Source organism: Talpa occidentalis, unplaced genomic scaffold, assembly GCF_014898055.3.
Source record: "Talpa occidentalis isolate TD23 unplaced genomic scaffold, MPIMG_talOcc4v2.1 talOcc4.15, whole genome shotgun sequence".
NCBI classification, from domain to species: Eukaryota; Metazoa; Chordata; class Mammalia; order Eulipotyphla; family Talpidae; genus Talpa; species Talpa occidentalis.
Window position 1 is genome coordinate 25,729,120 of NW_023601543.1, and position 25,043 is coordinate 25,754,162.

At 41.0% G+C, this 25,043-nt stretch overlaps 1 long non-coding RNA gene across 1 annotated transcript; it reads right to left on the reverse strand.

The window, feature by feature from the left end:
• Positions 1-18,172: 18,172 nt before the first annotated feature.
• Positions 18,173-24,745, reverse strand: LOC129145863 (uncharacterized). The gene is made up of 3 exons (XR_008551986.1): positions 24,563-24,745; positions 24,315-24,410; positions 18,173-18,934 (listed from the first exon to the last, which is right to left on the reverse strand). It is a non-coding gene; the product is annotated as an uncharacterized LOC129145863 (long non-coding RNA).
• Positions 24,746-25,043: the final 298 nt, after the last annotated feature.

The following is a 25,043-nucleotide window of genomic DNA, read 5'->3' on the forward strand; positions in this document are numbered from 1 at the left end:
TCATTAGTGTTAAAATTAGATGGAAAACTTGACTTCTATTGGGGCCTCCCCAGTGGCGCAGTGGTTGAGCGCTGGGTTGCGAAGCTGTCCGCAGCCTCTGCGGCGCCAGTTCGATCCCCGGCTGCTCCCCGGCCACCAGAGGAGGGTCCCGCATGGTGCGCAGACCTCTCCTGCTGCCCGCTGCTCCCCTCAGCAGTGTACTTCGGTCCTTCTACCTGCTCTGCTCTCCGCTCTGGCCCTGGTGTACCCAGAGCCGCGCTTCTGACTGTACCCAGTGCTTGTATAAATAAATAAATAAATCTTTAAAAAAAAAAAAAAAACTTGACTTCTACTCTAATATTCTTCTTGTTACAACAGTTCATCACTTATTATAATTATTTGCACATTGATAACCCATGTTAGAGAGAAATAGTAACTCATAGCACAGGACAATTATGATGAAACAGTAAATATATACATACATACACACATACATACATACACATATATATGATATACTTGTAGGAAGAATTCCTCACCTGATATTGAATCTTTAAAAATATATTGGCAATAATCAAGATTTTATGATACTGGCAGAAGACTAGACACATAGATCAATGGAACAGGATAACAATCCAGAAATAGATGCAAACAATTATACTTAATTTTTTGACAAAGGAGCAAACTCAACTCAATGGAGGAAGGTTAGCCTTTTAAACAAATGGTACTGAAGCTTGGTTGCCCTGTCATGGAGAAAGTTCCAGTAAAGGAGGCAACAACAAGATCCAAGGCTCCTGGTTCAGGGCTGTAGGGATGGGGGCTGTAGCATAGTGCCCACTGGGCCAGCTCCAGTGCTGTGCTCCCTGGACCTACAGGCAACACAGTAGCCTGTGGATGCCCAGGCCAACATGGTAGGCTTCCAGCAGAGCCCGCCTTGCAGAAGCTGGGATCAATGTCCCAGTGTTACTTTAGGCCCCTTCTGTATGTTGTTACACTCAGACCCACTGAAGGAGCACTGGGGGCAGAGGCCAGTTCCAGGCCATGAACTTGCTGTGAGTTCAGGGCAGGTTAGGTCTGTTTGGACACCAAGTTTTCCCATTTATTTTTGGCACCTGGATTGTAGAATGGGCCAATCAGGTGCGAGCTAAATGAACCAACCAGTTTCAAGCCAAGCTTATTAGTTAATTATTTGGACTGAAAATGGGAAATGAGCTGATAGGTGAGAAATGGTTCACTCACTCACTTAGGATTGAAATGATCCAATCAGGCTTACAGTCTTACAGGGTGAAAACCAGCCTGAAAGAGGATATAAGGCAGGGCAGGAGCCAGATTAAGGAATTCTGTTTCTAACCTCTGAAGAATGAAGAAAGAAGCAGCCTGCAGCAGTCAGTCTCCAAAGAAAGGAGTCGAAGAACTTCTCAGAGATGTGGTTGCTCCACCTACCTGCAGCCTTGCCTCTTTCATTGCTTGAAAGGGGCATCACAGGCCTTGGCCTGGTGTCTCAAATAGCTGTTGTGCTATTGGTTTATTCTAATACCTCACAAAAAGATGGTAACATTGGTGTGTCTGACATTGCATCCTGGTAACCAGTGGTGACCGGCACCACTGACCAGTGCTGTTCAGCACTGTTGAAGGTGACCAACACTCTGTGTCCGGGTCACCTGTGAGAGCTGAACCCCACTTGTGATTGTCTGGCACCACTTCCTGGTGCTGTTGCCTCTAATGCTGTCTGGTCCAGAGTCTGGTGCTGTGAAACCAAGCCTTCAGACTGTTGCTGTGGTGTCATCTCAGCAGCCCCACATGTAAACACCTCCAACTGCCACTGTGAGCTGGATCCTAGCGTACTGCTTGCCAGTGAGCAGTGAGCTCCAGGCCCTCGTTGACAGGATTGCACCACAAGTGGTCTTCTGTTTGAATAAGTCCCACTGTTATTCCCTGAGCCTAAGTAGTCTTGCAATTGAGACTATGGGTGAGAAACCACAGACAGTGTCCCTTGATCCTCTATAGCACTGGTAAAACATTTCAATAGGACATCTATAGCAAAAACAAAAACAAAAATACTCCTTTGATCTAAATTTCATACCACATACAAAAATGAGTCAAAATGGATTACAGATTTAAATGTAAAATATGAAACTTTTTTAAAAAAATGGTAGAATATCGGGCCTCCCCGGTGGTGCAGTGGTTGAGCGCGCTGGGTTGCGAAGCTGCCCGCAGCCCCTGCAGCGCGTTTGATCCCTGGCCACTCACGAGGGTTCCACATGATGCGCAGACCTCTCCTGCCATCTGCTGCTCCCCTCAGCAGTGTATTTCATCAATCTGCCTGCTCTGCTCTCCGCTCTGACTCTGGTGAATTCTCTCGCCCTCCCGCGCTTCTGACTGTACCCAGTGCTTGTATAAATAAATAAATCAATCTTTAAAAAATATGGTAGAATATCTTTGAGACTAACACTAAACAGAGCGTTCATAGCCTTGACAGCAAAAGCATGATCGATAACAGCAAAGAAAAGTGGCCCAACAAAATCAAAAACTGTGACTCTGCAAAAGACCCTATGAAGAGGGATAAAAGGACGAACTACAGAGTGGGAGAAAATATATGCAAAACATATATCTGAAAAAGAGCTGGTATCTAGAATATATGAAGAACTTTCAAAACTCAATAGTTAAAAAGATCCAGTTAAAAAATGGGTAAAATACATGAAGAGACATTTCACCAAAGAAGACATACAGATGGCAAACATGCACATGAGAAGATGTCTAACATAGCCATCAGGGAAATGGAAATTAGAGCTATAATTAGATATTACTACACACTTATCATAATGGCTCAAATGAAAAATAATACCAAATTCTAGTGAGGAGGCAGAGCAAGTGAGTATCACATACATTGCCAGTGGGAATGTCAAGTAATACATCCATTCTGGAAAACAGTTTGACATTTTCTTACAAAACTAAACACACAATTCACAACCTAGTGACTATATTTCGGCATTTATCCAAAGAAATGAAGATTTATGTTTATATAAAAACTACCTTATTCATGATAGCTAACAACTTAAAACAGCTTAGATTCCTTCAAAGGGTAAATGGTTAAACAAACTGTGGTACATGCTTACCAGGGAATATTACTCAGCACTAAAGAAAAAACTATTGATGCGTACAGTAACTTGGATAAACCTCAAGGAAATGGTACTGAGTGGGAAAATCTGGCCTCATAAGATAGATAGTACATAATTACATTTATGTAACATTCATGAAATAGCATAATTACAGAGATGGAGGACTGATCAATAGTTGCCAGATGTTAGGGATGGGGAGGAGGGGAACAGTTTGGCCATAAAGGGGTAGGTAACATGAGAGAATAGTGTGGTGATGAATAAGTTGAATATCTTGATTTTTGTGGTGCCATATATGTGCCATATATGTGATGGCAACCTGTGGTTTTACCCATCAACACTGAGCCGAATCACCACCTTGAAGAGATTTGTACCCTGGAATCCCTAGAGAGACCCACTGACATGTGCAAAAACAGACATTACTTGATGATTAATTTTATCTGTTAAGTTTTTGTTTTCCTCACACAGAGACTGCATCTTCCACAGATAATGATTCCCTGAATATAAGATTGCATATCCTACTCCTCTGGGTTATTACAAAATTATCAGATGGCCACACAGAAAAAAAAAACCCCACTCTGTTATTTGCTTTCATTAATGTAAACTTTTTTTCTGACTGAGAAGAGCCAGCTGCTCTAATGGCATTTAAGTTGAAGCTTCCCTTAGGGGAACAGGGAAAGCAGCTGGCCAGGAAACACTTCCTTCCAAGATTGCTCGCTTTCTTTCTTTTTTTTAAAGATTCATTTATTTATGCATACAAGAGCTGGGGTACAGGCCAGGGGTGTGGGGGGTGAGAGGAGTCACCAGAGACAGAGTGGGGAACAGAATAGGTTGTAAATTGTATGTTTAGTTTTGTAATGGACTGAAATACACTGCTGAGGGGAGCAGCAGGTGAGTCAGGAGAGGTCTGCTGTGCCATGTGGATCACCTCCCTGGCTGGGGTTCAAACTTATGCTGCAGAGGCTATGGATAGCTTCATAGTGCTGCGTCTTATCTCCTTGCGCCACCAGGGAGGCCCCTTGCTCGGTTTCTTGCAGGTTAGCTCTCAACTTTGGCTCTGAAAATGTAAGTTTTCCTTTCCTCCACAAAGTGGTGATTATTTTTCAGCTGGCATATGCTTTTCCCCTGTTAATCTATCTTATGACAGTTTAATTCTTAGGCCCAGCTGGAAACTCTAAGAGGATAGAGAAGAAATTTTTTCTCCCCCGCAGATGATAGTGATTTGAGTTGTGAGAGGGACTGTGGAGGTGGTGAGAAATGGTCGATGCTGGTATGTTTGGAAGGTAGATTCATTGGGTTGGGACTCATTGATGGATTGGATGTGAGGTGTGAAAGGGAATTCTCCTGTGTATTAGACCCTAGAAAATGGTGGTGTCATTACTAAGATGAAGAAAATCTTTGTGAATACCTTATGACCCTTCCTTAAATTGTACCTCTCTATCCAGATGATACATACAACTTGAGGATAGTTTACCTTCCACTGTGCATACTAGAGAATTACAGTTGACACTTTAACAACATGGGTTTGAACTGTGTGGGTCTGCTTATACTCATATTTTTAATAAACAGTTTTTTCTCCGTATCTACTATGGGTTTTGCATTCATAGATTTAGTTGGTTTGAGTCATTGACTGTCAAACCCAATGGTAGAGAGTACCAACTGTAAGGGATTAGAGCACCCAAGGATTTTGGTATACATGGGCAGGGTGAGGGGATGTTGGGATGGTGAGGGTATGCTGGTTAGGGTGTTAGTCTGAAACCAATTTCCGAAGGATACCAAGGGATAAGTGTAGCTAAGTTTGGGGTGAGTCAAAAGTTAAATGCAGATTATCAGTTGCACAGGGGCCAGACTCCTATCTCAGGATCTAGATTGTTCAAGAGTCAACTGCATATCAAGACAGACTTAAGTGACTATTTCTTACTGGTAATGCTAAATAAATCTTAAAAAATTGTTTTTGATGCTAGGCTGAAAAAACAGAGTTTCTGGCTGGGGTGCTTCTATTCATTTCCCCACTCTTTTGATACTTAAGTAAAAGAAATGCAGAACATTTAGCAAATCTGCATTTTCCTTTAAGGGACAAATTGACCAGCTTACTGATATAATCATTCTAGGCAAAGTGATTAGATGCTAAAACTGGATCTAAAAGAAAGCAGATTTTTACATACATTTTGAATTCTCCAGAGTTGAAAAAAATACTTAGTACATTTCTCTCCTAGAGAAAAGAACAGATCAATACCCACCAGAGAATTATAGATTAGATACAGATCTGTTAATTGCATTCTCAATCTAAATTATTTTTTAAGTGCCCAGGTAAGGAAGATATTTTGCTATGATTTACATCTGAGTTGTTTTTTTTTTTTTTTTGCTTCTTACAAATTTGCAAATGCAACAGAGGGGCCTTTTCTCTCCTTATTCTGTCATTATATGCTCATTAACTACAATGTTATATAGAAATACAGGGGAACAGTAACGTTGTTAGTAACGGAATTTACATATGAAAAGCAAGTGATGTATATTCAATTGGCCCTGTTTCAAAATTTCATCATTATTACATTAGTTATTGTGTAACTACCTTGTTTTGACAGATTGTTTATATGAATCCAATATAAATGAGCACAACTGTCATGACAGTTTCCTTCTATTAATTTCTGATGAAATAGTCATAAATATATATACATTTTTCTTTTTAAAATATTCGTGTTTCTTTCCCTAATTGTCATATGTATTTGAATGTAAGCAAGAGTTTTTCTTTATTATCTACATTTTTTTAAAAATTAATTTATTTATTTATACAAGCACTGGGTACAGTCAGAAGCGCGGGAGGGTGAGAGAATTCACCAGAGACGAGCAGAGAGCAGAGCAGAACAGGCAGATTGATGAAGTACACTGCTGAGGGGAGCAGCGGGCAGCAGGAGAGGTCTGTGCGCCATGTGGGACCCTCGCCCAGCAGCCAGGGATGCAACCGGCGCTGCAGAGGCAGCGGGCAGCCTGGCAGCCCAGTGCTCAACCGCCGCGCCACGGGGGAGGCCCTCTACATTTTTATTTTTTGTCTTCAAAGTTGTCTTGTAATGATGTTTGTGAGATGACCACTATTACCAAAATAACCTAGTATAATATCTGTAGCAATACACAATTTAACAGATGATCAGGCAAGATGAAAAACTGGTTAAAATAAGTGGAGACGTTCATACAAGCAAGTGAATTCCTACTAGCAAATAAAAAATTGTAAAGTGGTACTAGAAGCCTATGCTAGAAAGAAGCATATGTTTTAAACCAAAATTATTCAGACTATCCCAATTTTCCTCATGCAAGGGAAAATCCCACTAATTTAGGCTGTATTAAGTTAGAAATTTTCAGGGCCTCCCCTGGTGGCGCAGCGGTTGAGCACTGGGCTGCGAGGCTGCCTGCAGCCTCTGCAGCGTTGGTTGTTTCCTCCGCCCCCAGCGAGGGTCCCACAAAAAAAAAAATCAGAAATTTTCAGAGTTTAACATTTGAATAGTGAGGAAAAGTTTGATCAGCAAATGAATACAAAAACAATAATGTTAGTGCTGGGGCCTCCCAGTGGCATGGGTTAAATCTCAACTCTATCAAGCTATTGCCAGCCACTGTGGTCTGAGTTAGATCCTGGCCAGGGAGCTAACCCACATGGCCAGCACACCTCTCCTGTTGTGCCTGCTGCTCCTCTCAGTGCTGTATTACAGTCGATCCGCCTGTTCTGCTCCCCGCTCTATCTCTGGTGACTCCTCTCATTCCCGGTACCTCTCTCTGGCCTACACCCCAATTCTTGTGTGTGCATAAATACTGTTAGCACTGTATTCAGGCCATGTAAGTGAACAACAATTTTACTAAAAGCACCCTGCGACTATTGAACTCTTCTATGCTCTCTACCAGTAATGGCACCCAAATGTTCACAGTATCTGCAGTTCTTTAGTACATTTCAGGGCCCAGCAGCAGATTGGACTAGAGTAGGTAGACCAGGTCATAGAATTAGGTCTTCCCACTGAACAAAATCAGCTATTGCACCAGAGGAAATGTAGTATGAGAGTCAGAATATGGTAATTAGGCATGTAGTCAGTCATCCAGTATTAATGAACATCTACTACATGCCAGATTCTGTGCTAGTTACTGAGGCTATAAAGAGGATTCTCTTCCCTCACGGAGCTCGCATGTATGCAAATGAGTTGCAATGCAGTGATAAAATGCAAGAATCTTAGCAATTACAAACACTGAAGGTCACACAGAGGAAATAGCAATTAACTATCTTCTGTGTACAAGATTCAGGGAAAGTGACACACCTGGCTAATGGGGATAGGTCAAACTATTTTGAAGGATGAGTGGCAGTACACTAAGACCATAGAGGTGGAAGGGGCTTTCCAGGCAGAGGGAGCAGAATGTGATCTTGCTGGAGATACTGTGAAAGAGATAGTAGTGGGAGATGAGTATGGAGCAGAGGGAGGGAGGGAAGAAAGGAAGACTGGAGGATGGAAAGTTTTATACACCACACTAGGAATTTTGGACCAAAGTCTGTTCATCTTACAGTGATACCTACAAGTACCAGCAATCTGCATGTACACTTAGCTTTCCCTTTCCCTTTCAGTGTCTCATCCTTTAATGTGAACATTCAGTCAAGAATCACCAGATGTTGGAGGAAAGCTTCCATATTAGAACCGTACATATTTAAGGTGCATAACATGGTAACTTTGGACATATATACATATTCAAACATATGAATACTCACATGTACGCATAGCCAAATACAGTACATATTTTACTATATACACATTCAAATATATACATATACACACAAATATGTATACATACACACTAGTGAAACCATCCTCACAATCAAGCTATTGAACACCAAAGAAAGTTTCCTTGGGCCTTTCCTCCTGTCCCTCACCAAACAAACACTGGTCCATTTTCTGTCACTATAGATTTGCATTGATCTGGAATTTTATATAAATAAAATTTGCTCTTTTTGAAAAATTTTTTTAAAGATTTATTCATTCATACAAGAACCGGGGTATAGGCCAGATGTGTGGGAGGGTGAGAGGATTCACCAGAGACAGAGCGGGGAACAGAACAGCCAGACTGACGAAATACACTGCTGAGGGGAGCAGTGAGTGAGACAGGAGAGGTCTGCCGTGCCATGTGGGTATCTCCACGGCCGGACGGGATCTAACCCACACAGCAGAGGCTGCGGACAGCTTCACAGTGCTGCACTCAACCACCTGCGCCACCAGGGAGGCCCAGTATTTGCTTTTTGATCTGGTTTCTTTCACTCAGTATTCTTATTTTGAGACTCACCCATATTGCACGTATAAACAACCCACTCCTTTTTTTTTTTTTTTGTGGGACCCTCGCGGGCGTCCGGGGAACAAACCCGCGCTGCAGAGGCTGCAAGCAGCCTCGCAGCCCAGCGCTCAACCGCTGCGCACCCAGGGGAGGCCCTCCACTCCTTTTGTTTAGGGACTCAGTGGCATTTCATTGCATGACCACAACCACAATTGATTCACTCCCTTTTTGATGGAATGTTGGGTTATTTCCCATTTTTGGAATATTACAGATTAAACTATTATGAATACTCATGTACAGTTAATTCTCACTTAACAACATCAATAGGTTCCTGGAAACTGTAACTTTAAGCAAATCTACATATAACAAAACCAATTTTATTTTATTTATTTTTTTTGGTAGGTTTTGTATTTTTTTTAATTATAAATTTTATTTTTATATTCCCCATACAATTGCAACCCCCCCTTTCTGATCCCAATCCCTCCCCTCCCGCCCCCCCACCCCCCAAAAGTGTCTCTGTTTCATAGTTTTTTGTTGATTCTGATTTTCACTTTCTTATAGTTATTCATTTTCCTGGTCCCTTATTTAAGTTTTCTAGATTCCTGCTATGAGTGAGACCATCCGGTATTTTTCTTTTTCTTTTTGGCTTATTTCGCTGAGCATGATCCCTTCCAGCGCCGTCCATGTTGCTGCAAATTGCATGTGCTTGTCTTTAACAAAACCAATTTTACCACAGGCTAATTGATATAAACAAGAGTTAAGGCCCACTGGTGTATTCTGGTCACAAACACATCACCAAACTTCTTACTAAACACTATTTTTTTTAAAGATTTATTCATTTATGCATACAAGAGCTGGGGTATAGGCCACAGATGTGGGAGATGAGAGGATCCATCAGTGACAGAGTGGGGAACAGAACAGGCAGATTGATTGAAATACACTGCTGAGGGGAGCAGCAGGGGAGACAGGAGAGGTCTGCCTTGCCATGTGGGTTTCTCCCTGGCCAACCAGGAATCGAACTCGTGCTGCAGAGGCTGTGGATTGCTTCATAGTGCGGTGCTTAATCCCTTGTGCCACCAGGAAGGCCCCTAAATACTGTTTTGTATCGTTGAAACTGTTCAACAATAATTTGTATTAATTCATTCATTTTGGAACCCACTTATTCCAGTTCAATCTTGAGTGGCTAGAGCTCTCCCCAGTAGCTCAGAGAGCAAGGTGGGAACCAACTCTTACAGGGTGCCTGTAGGGTAAGGAAAAAATGTCAGGCTTTTCTGCCCTCCCGCCATCAGGATAGATGATGGATCCTTGCGGTCCTGAATGCATGCCTGATGGCGGACACCTGGAATAGGGTTTGGGCATAGGTAGATGGGATTCACCGGGGCTAAGACTGGGCTTTTAAGGGCAGCATCATGAGGATGCCAGTAGAAGCCTAAAGAGAAGCCGCCCAGCCCCCCAGCACCCCTGCCTGCCGTATGCTTGGTGAACCCCAATAAAAAACCAGCAAAAACCACTGAGGACTCTGACTCCTCCTTTGCCCAGTCTGCTGGATCATAGAAAACCTGCTCCGTGACCATTCCTGCCTCTACAGTGCCCTTCTGTGGCAAGGCATAGTCACACGCCACCACACTCACCTAATGTGCACATCTTTCCAATGTGCAAGGAAACTGGAGTACTTAGAGAAAACCATGCAGATATGGGGAGAATGTAAATATTCCACACAAAAAGTGGCCCTGGCTGGGAAATGGAAACAGAACAGATTAATTCTGACTGTTCTCTGTCTGTTCTCTCCAGACTCTCAGTTCCATATCCTCAACACAGAATCCACTGGTCTTTGCCTTAATAATTCCTCCCTATGCGGTGGCCTGGAAAATATCTTAAAGTGAGGGCAATTATAGGGAGTTACAGACTAGTCTCCTTCATTGCCTTATGCCTGAAAGTGTCTTAAAAACCATTGTTTTTGGCCTCCCCTGGCGGTGCAGCGGGTGTGTGCTGGGCTGTGAGGCTGCCTGCAGCCTCTACAGCGCCGATTCGTTCCCCCACTGCCGGTGAGGGTCCCACGGAAAAAAAAAAAAAAACATTGTTTCATGTATTTAATTTCATTATTCATAATGGATATTTTTAAACATGCAAAGAAATTGAAAGCATACAGAGTGCAAGTGTATACCCATCTTCTAGAATTTACAAGATTTGCTTTGTCATATAAACATTTTGCCTTCCTTTTCACCATTCATCAAATCATCTTTTTGATGTATTTCAAAATATCAGTATTAATTCACTCTAAACACTTCAACATGCACATTATTAGTTGGAGATGACCATTTTGAATTTTGACAAATTAATAATAATTTGTGTGATTTCAACTTCCAACAAGAAATAAAACTTGATTATCCCCACCACCGGAAATTTCTTCCTGGCTTTCCCTGTCAATCTCCCCCTCCATATCTGCAAAGGAACTATTTTTTTTTAAAGATTTTTATTATCTTGCGTAGAAGATCTGGGGTGTAGGCCAGAGGTGCAGGGGGTGAGAGGATTCACCAGAGACAGTGGGGTGCAGAATAGGTGGATCTACTGAAATACACTGCTGAGGGGAGCAGCGGGCAAGACAGGAGAGGACTGCTGCGCTGTGTGGGTAGCTCCCTGGAGGGGGATTGAACTCAGGCTCTAGATGTGATAGCACTGAGACTTAACCATTGTTTCATGTATTCATCTCTCTGGTAGGCCACCAGGGAGACCCCAGTTTTGGTTTTTCTTATTGGACTCTGAATGATACACCTCCTTTGGAAATCTGTAGTATGTTTCATCTCTTTTATGGTAAAATCATAAACAGTAAACCTGGACTCCGATCTTTAAGCCACTGCAACATACCTATTTACTCCTGTATTGGATGTTTTTCTCCGCTCTCCTCCAGATGCGTTCTCACAAGCCTTCTCCACTCTCCTCTTTGCTCTAGGATGTTGACCTTGAAAACTGCATCACCTGGGCTTGCTTATGCTCTAGCTTCCAGGTGGATTCAATCTGCACCAGCAAAGTGGAAGGTGGCGAAAGTGTTTGGGTTATTTAATTTTCCAGTCCCCTGCTGGCTTTGCTTCTTACATGCACAGGTTGTTGGTTTCTTTCTGGTGTCATAACATATTCCAATCAGAGCTCCCTCCTGTGCATAGTAGTAGCTTCCTGCTGCTACTAGTCCCTGGACACTTTGCCATCTGTTGGTCACTTAATCTTACATGCCCCTTTGTAAGCAGTCCCGTCATGAAAGGCTTTTTACTTGTCCTTTATGTGCATGCGTGTTTCCTGCCAGACCCGTGGTCAATACAATCAGATACCTGTATTTGACAACCTGTTCACTGCAAGCTCTCAGGACTCCTGTAGGTTCAGGAAGGACCACAGTGCAGGTTTTCTGATCTAGCAGACCAGGTAAAGGAGGAGTCAGAGTCCTCAGTGGCTTTTGCAGGTTTTTATTGGGGTTTACCCAGTACATAGCAGGCAAGGGTGCAGGTCTTCACTCTATCTGGGCTCTCCCGCGTTCTGCTTCTCTCTCGGCTTCTGCTGCTTCTCTCGGCTTCTCTTTCGGCTTCTACTGGCGTCCCTGTGACGCCGCCCTTAAAAGCCCAGTCTCAGCCCAGGTGAATCCCATCTATCTGTGCCCACACCCTATTCCAGGTGCCCGCCATCAGGCATGCATTCAGGACCGCAAGGATCCATCATCTATCCTGATGGCGGGAGGGCAGAAAAGCCTGACATTTTTCCTTACCCTACAACCCCCTTTGTACTACACACTGCTCCATTGGCTCCTGGCTTTGAATTATTGACTTTATGCCCTTCTTATTCACCATCTTGTTGTAACCTTTCTGTTTGTGGTTGGCTTCCCCAGAGGACTTAGGCTCTGATTCTCTCTTCTACTTATGCTGCACTCAAGGCTCTCTGGGAAATATGCCTGCAGTGCAGCAAGACACAGGACAGTTTTCCTATGGATCCAGGCAGGCGGGTAAAGGAGGAGTCCTGGATCCCTCAGTGGCTTTTTCAGGCTTTTAATGATCTTTTTACCGCATTTGTCCTGAGGCAACCAGGTGCAGGGCAGGCAGGGGGCCTAGGGGCCAGGAGGCTGGCAGGCCTCCTAGTCCCCAGTGAATCTTTACTCTTCCTGGGCTCTCTGGCCTGGTGGTCTCTTCTCTACTCTCTGCTGCACGGTCCTCTGCCACTACATCCTCTGCTGCCGCACACCTCTGTTCTCGGCTGCTGCCCTTATATGCTCAGTTTTGGCTCAGGTGTGCCGACTCACACACTCCACACCATACTCCACGTGCAGCCATCAGGCACACATGTAAGCCCACAGGTGTCGATCATTGATGCTAATAGCGGGTGGGCGGAAGAAACCTGATCACTTCCATTTACCCTACAATGCCTTAGCTTGGAGACCCTTCTTTATGCCACATCATTCTTGTGTTGGGTGTTGTACATCCCAGTAAGCTGCAACTTTCACTAGGGCAAAGAAAGTGTGCTTTCATTGATAGCACATAGAGCAGGTGCTAAATAAATATTTACTGATTGAATGAATGAATGAATGAAATGAGGTACTTATCTTTGCCAGATTGTAAGCTTTCTGATTGCAAACTTCAGATCCCTGCAGAGCCTAGCCCAGTACAATGTTTGATCTGTCTCTTATACTCTCCCATGTTTATGGATGATTTAATCAATAAATACTTTATATGGAAATAAATTGGAATACCTGGAAATACTCAAGTAATTCTTCAAAGTCTCCTCACCCATGTTTATTATGTGCATTTCCTTTTCCTACTCTACATATGTTCCATAATTTCATCTCCTTTTTCTACAAGTATAATAATTCATTCTTTGCATCTAGAGGAAACTTCACTAGCCAGTAATTCTCTCCCTTTTAATGTCATTACTTTTTTTTTATAGAGCACAAATGGGATTGCTGTGAGCACTTACAGCATTATACAATTTTAAAGAATACTATTTTTAACTAAGAGGAGGTGTTCTCATTTCTAGGTGAGGAGGGGAGAAATAATAATCATGCATATGAAGAACTGGCATTGACTGTGTACATTAAGTCAAACAATCAGGGGATTAGGATTTATATTGTGAGTGATAATCTACCTACATTTCTGCCTCATTTTTTCAACCATAGAAATTAAAGCTATAGGACCTACCTTTGTATAGACTTTTTCCCACAGTCTGTTAAATATGTGTTGCTGCAGCTATAAAATTATTTTAAGAGATGGCCAAATTCTGCTTATTTGCTTTGAATTTGCACACAATGAGTTAATCACATATAGAGTTCAATCACTTGCAGTCCTTGGGCTGTTAGAGAATAGTTAGCTTTGAAAGTGTATTCAGGGCCTCCATGGTGGCACAAGGGGTTTAGCACAGCACTGTGAAGCTATCCGCAGCTTCTACAACATGAGTTCGATCACCAGCCAGGGAGCTTACCCACATAGCAGAGCAGACCTCTCCTGTCTGGCTCGCTGCCCCCCTCAGTAGTGTATTCAGTAGATCTGCCTGTTCTGCTCCCCACTCTGTCTCTGGTGAATCCTCTCCCCCCGCACCTCTGGCCTACACCCCAGTTCTTGCATGCATAAAGAAATAAATATTTTTAAAAAGAGAGTATTCACTGCTCTGAAAGCAAAGCACAGTGGGCTGAGTTCTGAACTAGCCGTCCAAAGGCCAGCAGTGTAACCTTGACTTGGTCTTTGTGTAACCATGAATACCTCACTAATCTCCCTGCTTATGTCCTCTTTTGTACAACAACCTTCATAATACCTCTACTCACTATTCTCAGGGTTGCTGTGAGGATCAAATGAAGAAAGTATGAAATGGAAACAGTCACAAAAACCGTACAAGGTACGCACTTGCCAGGCTTTCTCTTACTCTTACCTCAGATCAGCTTCATTAACATCTGATAGTCAATCATTTTTTCATACCTTACTACTAAAAGAACAAACACTTTTGTACATGGAGAGAAACAAAAGGTGGGGGGAAGGGTTACAGAATAAGAAAAAAAATAACATCTCAAAATTATAAATACCACAAATTCATAGTTCTTACAATTTATTTGGGATGAAGAGATTAATGCGCTTTACATTCTTCAGCCAATAGACATTTACCAGCAAACCAAACAGTCAGCATTTATTTTCCAGGTCTCAAAAATGACATGCTAAATATTAATTCAGATGTTATAGTTGTTTTTATATAATAGGACTCGATTTTAAATATTAATGACTTCAAATAAAAGAAACTCAATTTTTTCCTTCCATACAATTCATTTTGTTACAAAAATTTTTTGGTACAAATGCAGGTGAATAAAGCGTATTATTAAATATAACCATTTAACTGCATTAAATGGACCCCTTTTACCTACTTAGTAAGTATGGTGGGGTCTGCAGCGGTCAAACTCAATTATGAGTCCAAAGCTTCAGATTTGGCATGGATGGAATGGTGAGGCTGGATGAACCTGTCTTTGCTGGATTAATCATAATATTTCCTGCCTAATACATAATACATAATACATTAGCCTTGTACATTATACCTTGTTTTATACAACCCAAGATTCTGAAATGTATGAAAAATACATCTTCAGAAATTGAATTATTTTCAAACATATTAGGAGAGTTTACTATTTAAAGTATTCATATGGTGAATCTTTTTTTATTAGGTGGAATTATATGAGACTGCTGATATTTAAGCATTTTTGACCTGCAGAAATGGCAATTTCACTTGGTTTAGCATAATAAAAAGTGAAGAATCAGTCCTTCTTAAAACAGAGTAAACCTATAGATAAATAACCTACCAGTCTATATACATTTAGATAACATACAATTTTCTAGAGAGGGAAGAAAATTGCCAAGTCAGCATTTTTAATTGATGCATAAATTCAAACTGTGCCCACTGGTTGCTCTTGCTGTCTCTGAGCAGTAATAAATGCTAATTAATACAATGGGGATATATTAATAATTTACTATAAATGGAAAATTTATTTTCTTTATAATAAGTTTGCTAGGATGAAAACATTGGGTTTCTTTTCCTGAAGACTAAATACCACATGAGTCATCATAATGACATATCTGCTCAAATGCATGTCCATGTATGTTATCATGGGAAACTGTGGGGGTTATGCTGCTATTTTAGCACAATCCATGTGGTGTATTTTGGCTAATGCTCAGTGAAGATCTGCATCCCATGAGGGTAGTTGTGATGAAAGAGGGTGGTTGTTTTCCAGGTGAGTAGCCTAATCAGGAATCAGGAATCTCCATCCAAGTTGGTGATTAAAGAGCAGTTTTAAACTCCTGAAAGTTGGGTTGGGGAGGGTGGGCTGGCAGGGAATAGATTTACAGACTGTTTCTTCATCAGATTCAGCAACAAGGCATTGGGCATCTTGCTATTTGCTACTGCCAAAAGTATAATCAGTTCCTTCAATTATCCAGCCATTGACATCTTCATTGTAAAGTGCATTCAAATACTGTGAGCACAAAAGGGAGAGCCTGGAGTGAGGGGAGATGTGTGTCCATGAGAAGTTCTGGGGTATGCTTGCAGTCTATGATGAAGTCTTGCATAACTGCCAGAACTGAATTTTTAAAGGGTATACGGAGTCTGAGTGTTGAATAAAGACACAACTTAAGCCACCAAATGTAATAATATACAAGTCACTTTGCATTTTGGAAAACATCATGCCAAAAGGGAAGTGTTCACCCTACTCGAGTCTTAGCCTACCTGTTGATCTCTTCTGAATGGTGCAGCGTGCAGCTGCCATCTCTTACAGTTCTCTGTTGTAACAGGTGTGCCAGAGTCAGCCTTGCTGCTAAGTTTAGCTCTGCATGTGGGGATTTCACACTTTGCAGCCCCTTGGAGAGGGAAGTATTGGCAAATGACTGTGTATAAAAGTAGAAAGCACTTGGGAATTTCACCACCATGCTAGATTTAGATCAGAGTAAAGGGGCCAATCTAAATTGGTTAGACTAGAGAGAGCAGCATGTCTGGTGGAGGTGGCATTAACCTAACATCTATTCCCTTTCTCTCTCACCACCACTGCAGTTCCCGAGGGAGCACCCGGTGAAATTTGTTGACCACTTTTCAGGGGCAGGAGAGAACTGACTTTTTTAAAAAGCAGGCAGAATTTAACACAGGTGTATTTAGATCTTTGGTGGCAAGCTTATGATCAGACTTGAAATTTCTCCTTTGTAAACACTACTCATCTCCTTTGGTTCCCCTTTGGAATGTTAATTTAAAAAAAAAAATCAAAGTTCTTTCTCCACTATGGCCATACTAGGGCTACTTATAAGGCTGGAACTTTTCAAAATATATTTCTCTTCTAGATAAGTGAACACTTCATCTTTTGGCAGGGATAGGAAGGGGGGGCATTTTCTGGGAAAGACAAATGTGACACTTGAGGAATTGATCTCATTAAGAATTTGTTGGAGGGTGTTGTTTAGTCCCTTCCTCCTCCCTGTTTTTCTGACAGATATAAAAGGAGTCTAGTGATGAATAAATAGCTTTCTGATCATTTTTCAGAAGAAAAAACTGGGACCCAGAGGCTTGAAAGTTTTGTTCAAAGCCACAATTATTCAATGATAGAATACCAAGATTATTTCCTTTCTGCTTTAAAGAATAGTTGATTCTTCTTTGCCAAGGCCACCTTTAAACAAGCTCATCTGTGTGTACAACTCAATCTTGGAGCGTGATGGGGAGGGAGAAAAAGGCAAAGAACCTGCACGTATAATATAAGGCTCATTGTCATGAATGTATTTTGACTTACTCTTTCCCGGCTTTTGGGGAAGCTCATCATTCCAAAGTTTTGTAATACATCTACCATTATCTGAGTTTTTAAAAGTCCAATAATAGTAATAACACAGATATAAAATACACATTTTCCCTCTCTAGATGAGTCTGTTAACTAGAAATTTCTTTCTGCAAACTTGCTCTTTTAAATGAAAGTTTCTTTAAATGTCTTCTTTCATTTGGAACAAGCCCAAAGGCCTCAGATGATCAAATCACTGTTCCTTTGGGAAAGGGTTAGTGATCCCTTCCATTAACCTCTGATGTGATTTATCTTCATGTCAGCAGAGGTGATTCTTTAAGGTCCAAGTGCTAAATTAATTCTAGTCCTTTTCTTGGGATACCCTCTTTGAACAATCAGTTCTTGAAGGCAAATTCTTTGTTCTTGGAGCTTACACAGATCCTGTGTTTCTTGTAACAGCTTAAGAATTTCTCTGGTCTGATGTTTGCTCACAGTTGAGGCTCTCTTTGGTTACTATGGAAACCTGCCCTCCCAACCAGCTGCCATTTCCTATATTTCTGACAAAGAACAATTCTTAAACCTCTTAGATATCCCACAAGCAAAGTGCAAATAAAGAACAGAAAAAGAAAACATGAATAACTAGTTGGTACTTTAGGTGGGAAGCTACATGCAAACAAGGAAGTGTTCTAGAACATCAACGTACAAAAGTTTACTGAGAGCCATGGAAGCTCACCTTCATCTTGGTTTAAGGAGTGGGGATTCGACTCTGCATCTCGACATCTGTGAATTGAGGAACACTTTCTGTGCTCTCAGTTATGGGTGAGATGACATGTTTGAGCCGAAGGAGCATTGTAAAGAGCAGGATGAGGAGAATGGCCAGGAGGCTCAGGAACAAGCCCACATACATGTACAGGTTGGAATACTTATCTGAAGTGGTATCAACCTCTGTGGCCAGGGTGGGAAAATGGGCCCGTCCAGTGAGATTTCCATGGTGCTTGAAATGTACCTCCGACATCACTCAAGACTCGAGTTGGTACCTCTTCTACTTAATATTTTATTGCCCTTGAGGCATTCCACAGTCAGGTAGAATGTCTCTGAAAGTGTAGGAGGTGTTCTAACAATCTCATACAAGGCAATCGGGGTCAGAACCAAGTACACAAGCAAGAAAATCGTAATGTTCTAATTTGGCAATGGCCCCACCCACTCTGTCCTCCAGCACAGAACCGCCCTAACCTATAGGCTTTATTTGAACATCTTAATCATTTTTTACAAAAAAAAATAAATATTTTGGTTTCCACAGTGCTACTCTGATACTGATTAAAATAAAAATGGGGAAACTGTCTTATAATACTGGTATGGGGACAAGAATTTCTCCAACTATTAAATCAAATTTCTACTCTGTTTTGGTTAAGGGAGAAAGGGCTCTGTTTTACCTGTAGCTCATCTAAGTACTTTTGTTTCACCAATTGCATAGATTTAATTGGGTTCCTCTGTTAGGAGATTTTCTAAAGGTTTTTGTATATTTCAGGTTCAGCATATCTGAGTTTTCACCCCTTATGATGTGTCTTTCTGAATCTTCCCTAAGGATGGAGCTTGCTCAGGTGGCACACCTTGAGGGTTGGAAATCTAGATGTGTTTTCTACAGCTCTGTGGCTGTCCCTCACAGTGCGCTGGAGGGAAATTATTCTCAGACCTGGCAATTTTCAGACGGAAGATGTCTTAGACATGCTGGCAGCAGGAGGTCTAGGCTCAGAAGATTTGATTCTCAAGGTTGTTCAACAGATTGACTTTCCTGAAATTTAAAAACAAAAATAAACAATTCAGGAACCTAAGAAAAACAGACAGTAATTTTTTTGTAATAAAAATCAACTGATATATTGTGAAATGGTCTGCTGTGGGCAAATTAGTTTTAAGATGGTATCCCGAGTTTTCATAACTTTAATTCTTTTTTCCCTCTGTGGCAAATAGCTTTTAAAAGATTAAAGTATATTCAGACCACTGACCAGCAGATAATAAATAGGTTAGATTAGGACAGTGTTTTCCAAATTAGCTGATCATATGATTTAGCTAGTGCACTTATTAAAACATACACTCTAAGTCTGGGCCTAGGATCTTAATCTCCATGGTGGTGGCTTGAAAATCCTCCTAGAGACAGACTTTATAGTGATACAGTGACAAAGCACCTGCCTCTCTCTCTCTCTCTCACAAGATAAGGGTTCCCATTTTCTTTATTTACCCTCTAGGCTTAACAAATGTTGTTTTCTTACATTCTTACATGCTGGGAAGATAACATCAGAATTGCTGACCACCAGGTGATAGTAAAGCAAGCTGGTGCCAACCTGAATTTCCCCCAAATCTCCAGATGCTTGTATCACAAGGATGGACATGCTGACCCTTGTCCACTCCCTTGTAACTCTGGATAAATACCCCTGCCCTCTGCTAAAGAGCAGGACAGTGGTCTTTTAGACACTAGTCTGCTGCCCTCCTCAGTTTGTTGACAAACTACTTTCCTTCTCCTCAAACTGTTTCCTTTTATTTGCCAAGGGAACTGAAGTCATCCGGCATTCCAGTAACATCATCAAGGCCCAAATATATGCATTCCACACACAAAATTTTTAGGTGGTTCTTTGTACACTAAGCTTTCAGGATTAACTATCAGTAGTAGTGATAATTGTCTCTCTAGATATCCAAGCTAAAGAACATAATTAATCTGTTTTATTGGTTGTTTTGGGGCTCCTACTTAAAAAAAAAAAAAAAAAAACTAAAACAGCGTGTTCCCCAAAAGACCTGTTTTAAGTTTGAACCCCCCAGTGTCTGTGTATGTGACCTTATTTGGAAGTAGGGTCTTTGCAGATGTAATCATGTTCAAGTGAGGTCATTAGGTTGGCCCTAATCTAATGACTGGTGTCCTTATAAGAAGAGAAGACACACACACAGAAAGACAGGCAGAGAGACTGGACTGATGCATCTTAAAGTTAAAAAAAAAAAAAGCCACAGATTGCCAGCAAAGCCAAAGTTAGCAGGGCAAATGAAGGATTTTACCCCACAGATTGCTAAGGGATCATGGCCTGATAGGAGGTGCCTTGATTTGAGATTTCTAGCCTCTGGGCCTGAGAGAATACATTTCTGTTGTTTTAAGCCATCCTCTAGGTAATTTGTTTATGGCAGCCCTAGGAAACCAATACACAAAGTAGTCACCCTGAGGCCCTAGTGTTTTGGAACCTTTGGGGCAACGTTTCTTAATGTGGCCCAAAGAAGTTCCTTCCTCAGAGTCACCTGAAAGAGGCTTATTAAAATACAAATTTCTAGGCCCCTTCTTTTCCTTCCTAGGTCAGAATTTCTGGAGATAGGACCCTGAAATCTACATTTGAGCCAGCTACTCAGAGTTTCTAAGCACTTGCTGAAAGAAATGACTTTTCTGGCCCTTGCTGCCTGTCAGAATCATGTATTAAGCTTTTTGAACATACATACACCTGGGGCCTCCTTCAGAGACACTAATCAGTTGGTCTGTGTGGGACATGAACTTCAGTATGGCTTAAAAACGACACAGGTGATTCTGACACGGTGCCAGGGCTGAGAAGCACTTCTCTGCAATAGAACAGAGGCTCACAATTCAGGGCCTGACAGGCCCAGGCAACCCACACTGAGGTGTCTTTTGATTTCAGCTGCCCCCATTTACTAAATGGGTTTCATGTAGAGCTTTTCAGTCCAAGCAGCCTCCCTTGCCACCTCTCCCCTCTGCAGCTCCTTTCCTTAAGAGTGGTGCTGGCTCAGAGACAACAGCTTAATGAATGTTTTTACTCATGTTTCTCATAAGTTAGTTTTTCACCTGCCCTTCAGAAGAGAAAGGGAAAGAAAATAAGCAGGCACTGGAGTGCAAGCCAAGGGGAGAAGCCTTTATAGTATCTTAGCATATTTCTCCTCGCCTATGGACTGCAACAGGTCCAGAGATTTGGAGAAATCATACTCCTTGGTTTATAGCACATTGTCATCTTGGGTACATTCAGGGCCTCGTTAATTTGCCTGCTTAATACACCCATATACAAATATCTGTGAACAATCACCTACCAATTTTAAGATTGAGAATAACCAGTAGTTTACACAGCATCTACTTCAGCTCCTTTCCATCTCATCCTACTATCTATTCCTCCCCAGAAATAACCAACTCTCTAATTTTTGTTCTTCATTATCTAGCTTTTATTTTCACACACACACACACACACACACATTCACACATGCGGGTACACCCCATTTCTAAACATGTTAATTTTCCTTGAGCTCTTTTTTTAAAGTGTCAAGCCGGCTATCTTTTTCAACTTGCTTTTTTAAACTCTATATTCTATCACCACATGATTCATTTATAACAATTTTAATAGGTTGAAAGAGGGATACAATTTTGGAAGCCCACTTAACACCTTTGAGTCACCTTACTGCCTGCCTTTGGACTTTAGTCCATTCTCATTAGCTTGGCATTCAAGGCTGTCTTTACCCTGGTCCTGGAAGACCTAAATTCCTTCCACTATCTCCTCGAATCAAGCAGTGGAGCTCACTGTTACCTACATTCCTGCCTCCATGTTTTTGCTTGACAATTTCCTTCCATCCTTGCACGTCCGTCTCTGCTTGGGGAAATGCTACTGTGCTTCAAGGTTCAGCTCATCAAGCTGACCTTGATTTCCCATCCACATCCTAATTCCCACAAGCTTTCCATCTCTCCTGGAGAAGTTACATTTATCTAATATTATATATCTCTATTTGATGTGTTTCTCCCCAAGTTGTAATTTATAAGCTCCTTGAGAATCTTTTTCAATCTCTCTTATACAGCCATATTGACAATAGCTACACAATAACTGCTGAAAAAAATGCATGGATATGGCTGAAGAAATGCACTGAGCACTGATAATCTGGAGAGAAGCACATCCTTTTCTCTGTTCTGTTAACTAATGTATCTTGTTAACTAATGTATCTTCTGTTAACTAATGTATCTTGAGAAAGAATCCCAAGCTCCCTTTTCTTTCTCTTTCCCTCACCCTCTCTCCAACCTCTAATTGTACAAAGGGGACTTAATGATTCCAGGTTATAATCTAGAATTAAGAAATAATCACTTGTTTAGAAACTTTGCTTTTGAATTACTTTCAGTTATAGTCTTTTAAGGGAAAACTACATGTTCTGGGTTGATAGCCTTAAATTTTAGAAAGCTCAACTGTGTCTGTAAGATGCCTTTCAGTAACAATTGATAGTACTCATTCTGCCTCCTGCACTTTTGACCTTGTATCTTCCTTAAGTCTTAATATTTACAAAATATTTATTAGAATTCTGTGAAGCTTGGAGAATGCTTTAGAGAACAGTGATCTCAGGTAAAGTTGACAATTTTTTAAAACATTTCATTTGAGAGTTTGGAAAACTAACTAATCATATATTTCTTATTTATTTATTTATTTTTCTTTTTTATTATTTTATATATTTTTTACAACATTCTTCATTTTTATTCAATGTATGCTTTATCATTTCAGGTATAGTCCCCATGGAATTCACACCACCAATAATCATATATTTCTTAAAACCCCTGTAGTTGGCAGGACACCACAAACCCTGATCAATGCAGACAGGTCTATCAAGTTAACTCTTTACATCCATAAAGGTCTTTGACATGAGTAAATAGCAAATTAGGGATTAGGGAACTCTCTTTGTTGCTCTGGGTCTGTATCTGACAATTTCTCACAAAAGCTTTCCAGATAAGGTTGCTGTAGCTCTCTTTGCTATCTAATGAGTTGCACAGATTATGTGATTGCTCCATTAAAAGTTTTGCACCATCAAATAAAAATAACCAATTTCAAAAGAAATCGAGTCTATTAATTTTGAAATATCTGATTTTTGTAAAAAGACCCTTGTAAATTTTAGTATCTTGTACTTCTTTCTCGAAAGCTCATAAAATAAAAATCAGGCTGTCATCCTTGGAAGAACAACCAAAAGCTGTTGAGGGATAAGGGGTAGAATTAGGAATGGGAAGAAGAGAAGGAATTTGTAAAAGAAAGGAAGGGTGCTTGGGGGAGGGGGAGGAGGGGAGGAAGAAAATGTGAGGAAGAAAATGGTGAGAGATGTGGGAAGTGGACAGATAAGAGGTGGGAGGAAATGAGCAATTAAGCAGTAGAGACAAAATGAGAAAGGAGGTAAATTTGGGGAAAGAAGGAAGGGTGATAGGAATGGGAAAGAATATTTGGGGGAAGGCAGAGTGTAAGAAATTAATAATTGGCCAATGTTTAATATTAGCCTGAACATCTGGTTGACTTCACTTCTGCTGTAAATTGAAATACCCAGTGATATGAATACAACTTTGGTTTGCTGATTGTTTTGTCTTTAACTCGGTGAATATAACTATTGGTAATAAAAAAAAAATCTTATGTTTTTGGCATGAACACGGAAATACCAAGACTTTTCTAATGCTCAACATCAGCATATAGCTAGCCTCATTAAAAAAAAAAAAAAAAAAAAAAAAAACACCCACAGAGCATGAATTTTTCTCCTTATAATGAGAGGGGAACATGAAATTTTTATCCTGAAAGGGATTCCTTGGATGAAACTTGTTTCTAATAACTTCTGTGTACACCCTCAAATTTAGATTGACCTTTTCTCAGCAAATCTTTGTGTGCTAAGTGCAGAGGATAGAGAGATAAATGTAACTTGTTTTCATGTTTTGGTTGTCACGTTGCTCCCAGAGGTTACTTTTCTTTAAGAAGGTAAAGTTCTGAAAACACTACACTGTTAATTTAATTTTCTGCAGACACCTGGCTAGATAAATCCATAGCCAAAATCTTACCAAATAGCTAAGGAAAGTGATGGGTAAAACAATTCAGAAGACAAAGTCAAAATTATTAATTTCAACAGCTTGCAGCAGTTCATGCACTGTGCGTATTTATTTGCCCTGTGTTCCAGAGGGCAATTCACGGGAGGTAGTTGCTGTTAAAGAGTATCTAGTTTCACATCAGCCTATGAAAAAAACAATGCCAGCAAGTGCTTCTTCAGTGGCTGGAGCCATTAAGTAATACGCTTTCTTAAGTGGGAGTTGCCCTATCTTCTGCAGCAGATGGTGCCTATTTGTCACACCTGCCGATAAATAAAATAATGCCGCTCACTTTACCGTGAATAACATCATAATATCTCCAAACCTTTCTTACCTTCCCTGGCTCATAGGATGAATGGGCTTGGCCTTTAAGTCTCCCATTTGCAGCTTGCACCAACAGGCAACTTGTTCAGGAACATCTCTGGAATATCTGGAAAACAGAGTGAAAGCATTGTTTTGCAAGAAACGCGACTACATCTGTGCAAAGTGTGCTTTCTCTTTCATCTTCTAGAGACAGACCTTTCCAGTGAAAAACTGAAAAGCATCTTTTACTAGTTACTTAAAATGCAGGTTGCCACTTACAGTTAGAGTTCAGTTTCAGATGCGTGCTCCTTATAAACTCCAAAGAGCCAAGAGAAGTCTGGAGGTGTATATACCCTCTGGAACACTTGAATGGAAGCAGCCTGAATAGTTAAGTCCCCAGTTCCTTTTTCGCAGGCAACAGTTTATAGTATGCCAGCAAGGTAGTGATTCAGCTCTGCTCAGCCTTAGCGGTGTGGAGCCCAAGAGGGAGGAGATAAGCTCAGAAGCAAAGTTTCTATAAGCCTTCCACTTTAACCCCTTCGAGTCTTCATGAGCTGCAGGATTTGCTAAGTCTCCCTGTCTGCATAAAAGCTTCCTCATAAATCATTTAAGTGGATCAGATATCTTGCTTAATTCAAGAGGCTTTCACCATGGGTCTTTTTATAGTAATATATGCTTAGAATTGAAAACAAACATGTCACAATGTAGTGGTATTTAAATAATGCCATGCTGACAAACAGAATGTCTGTTCCCAGGTTTG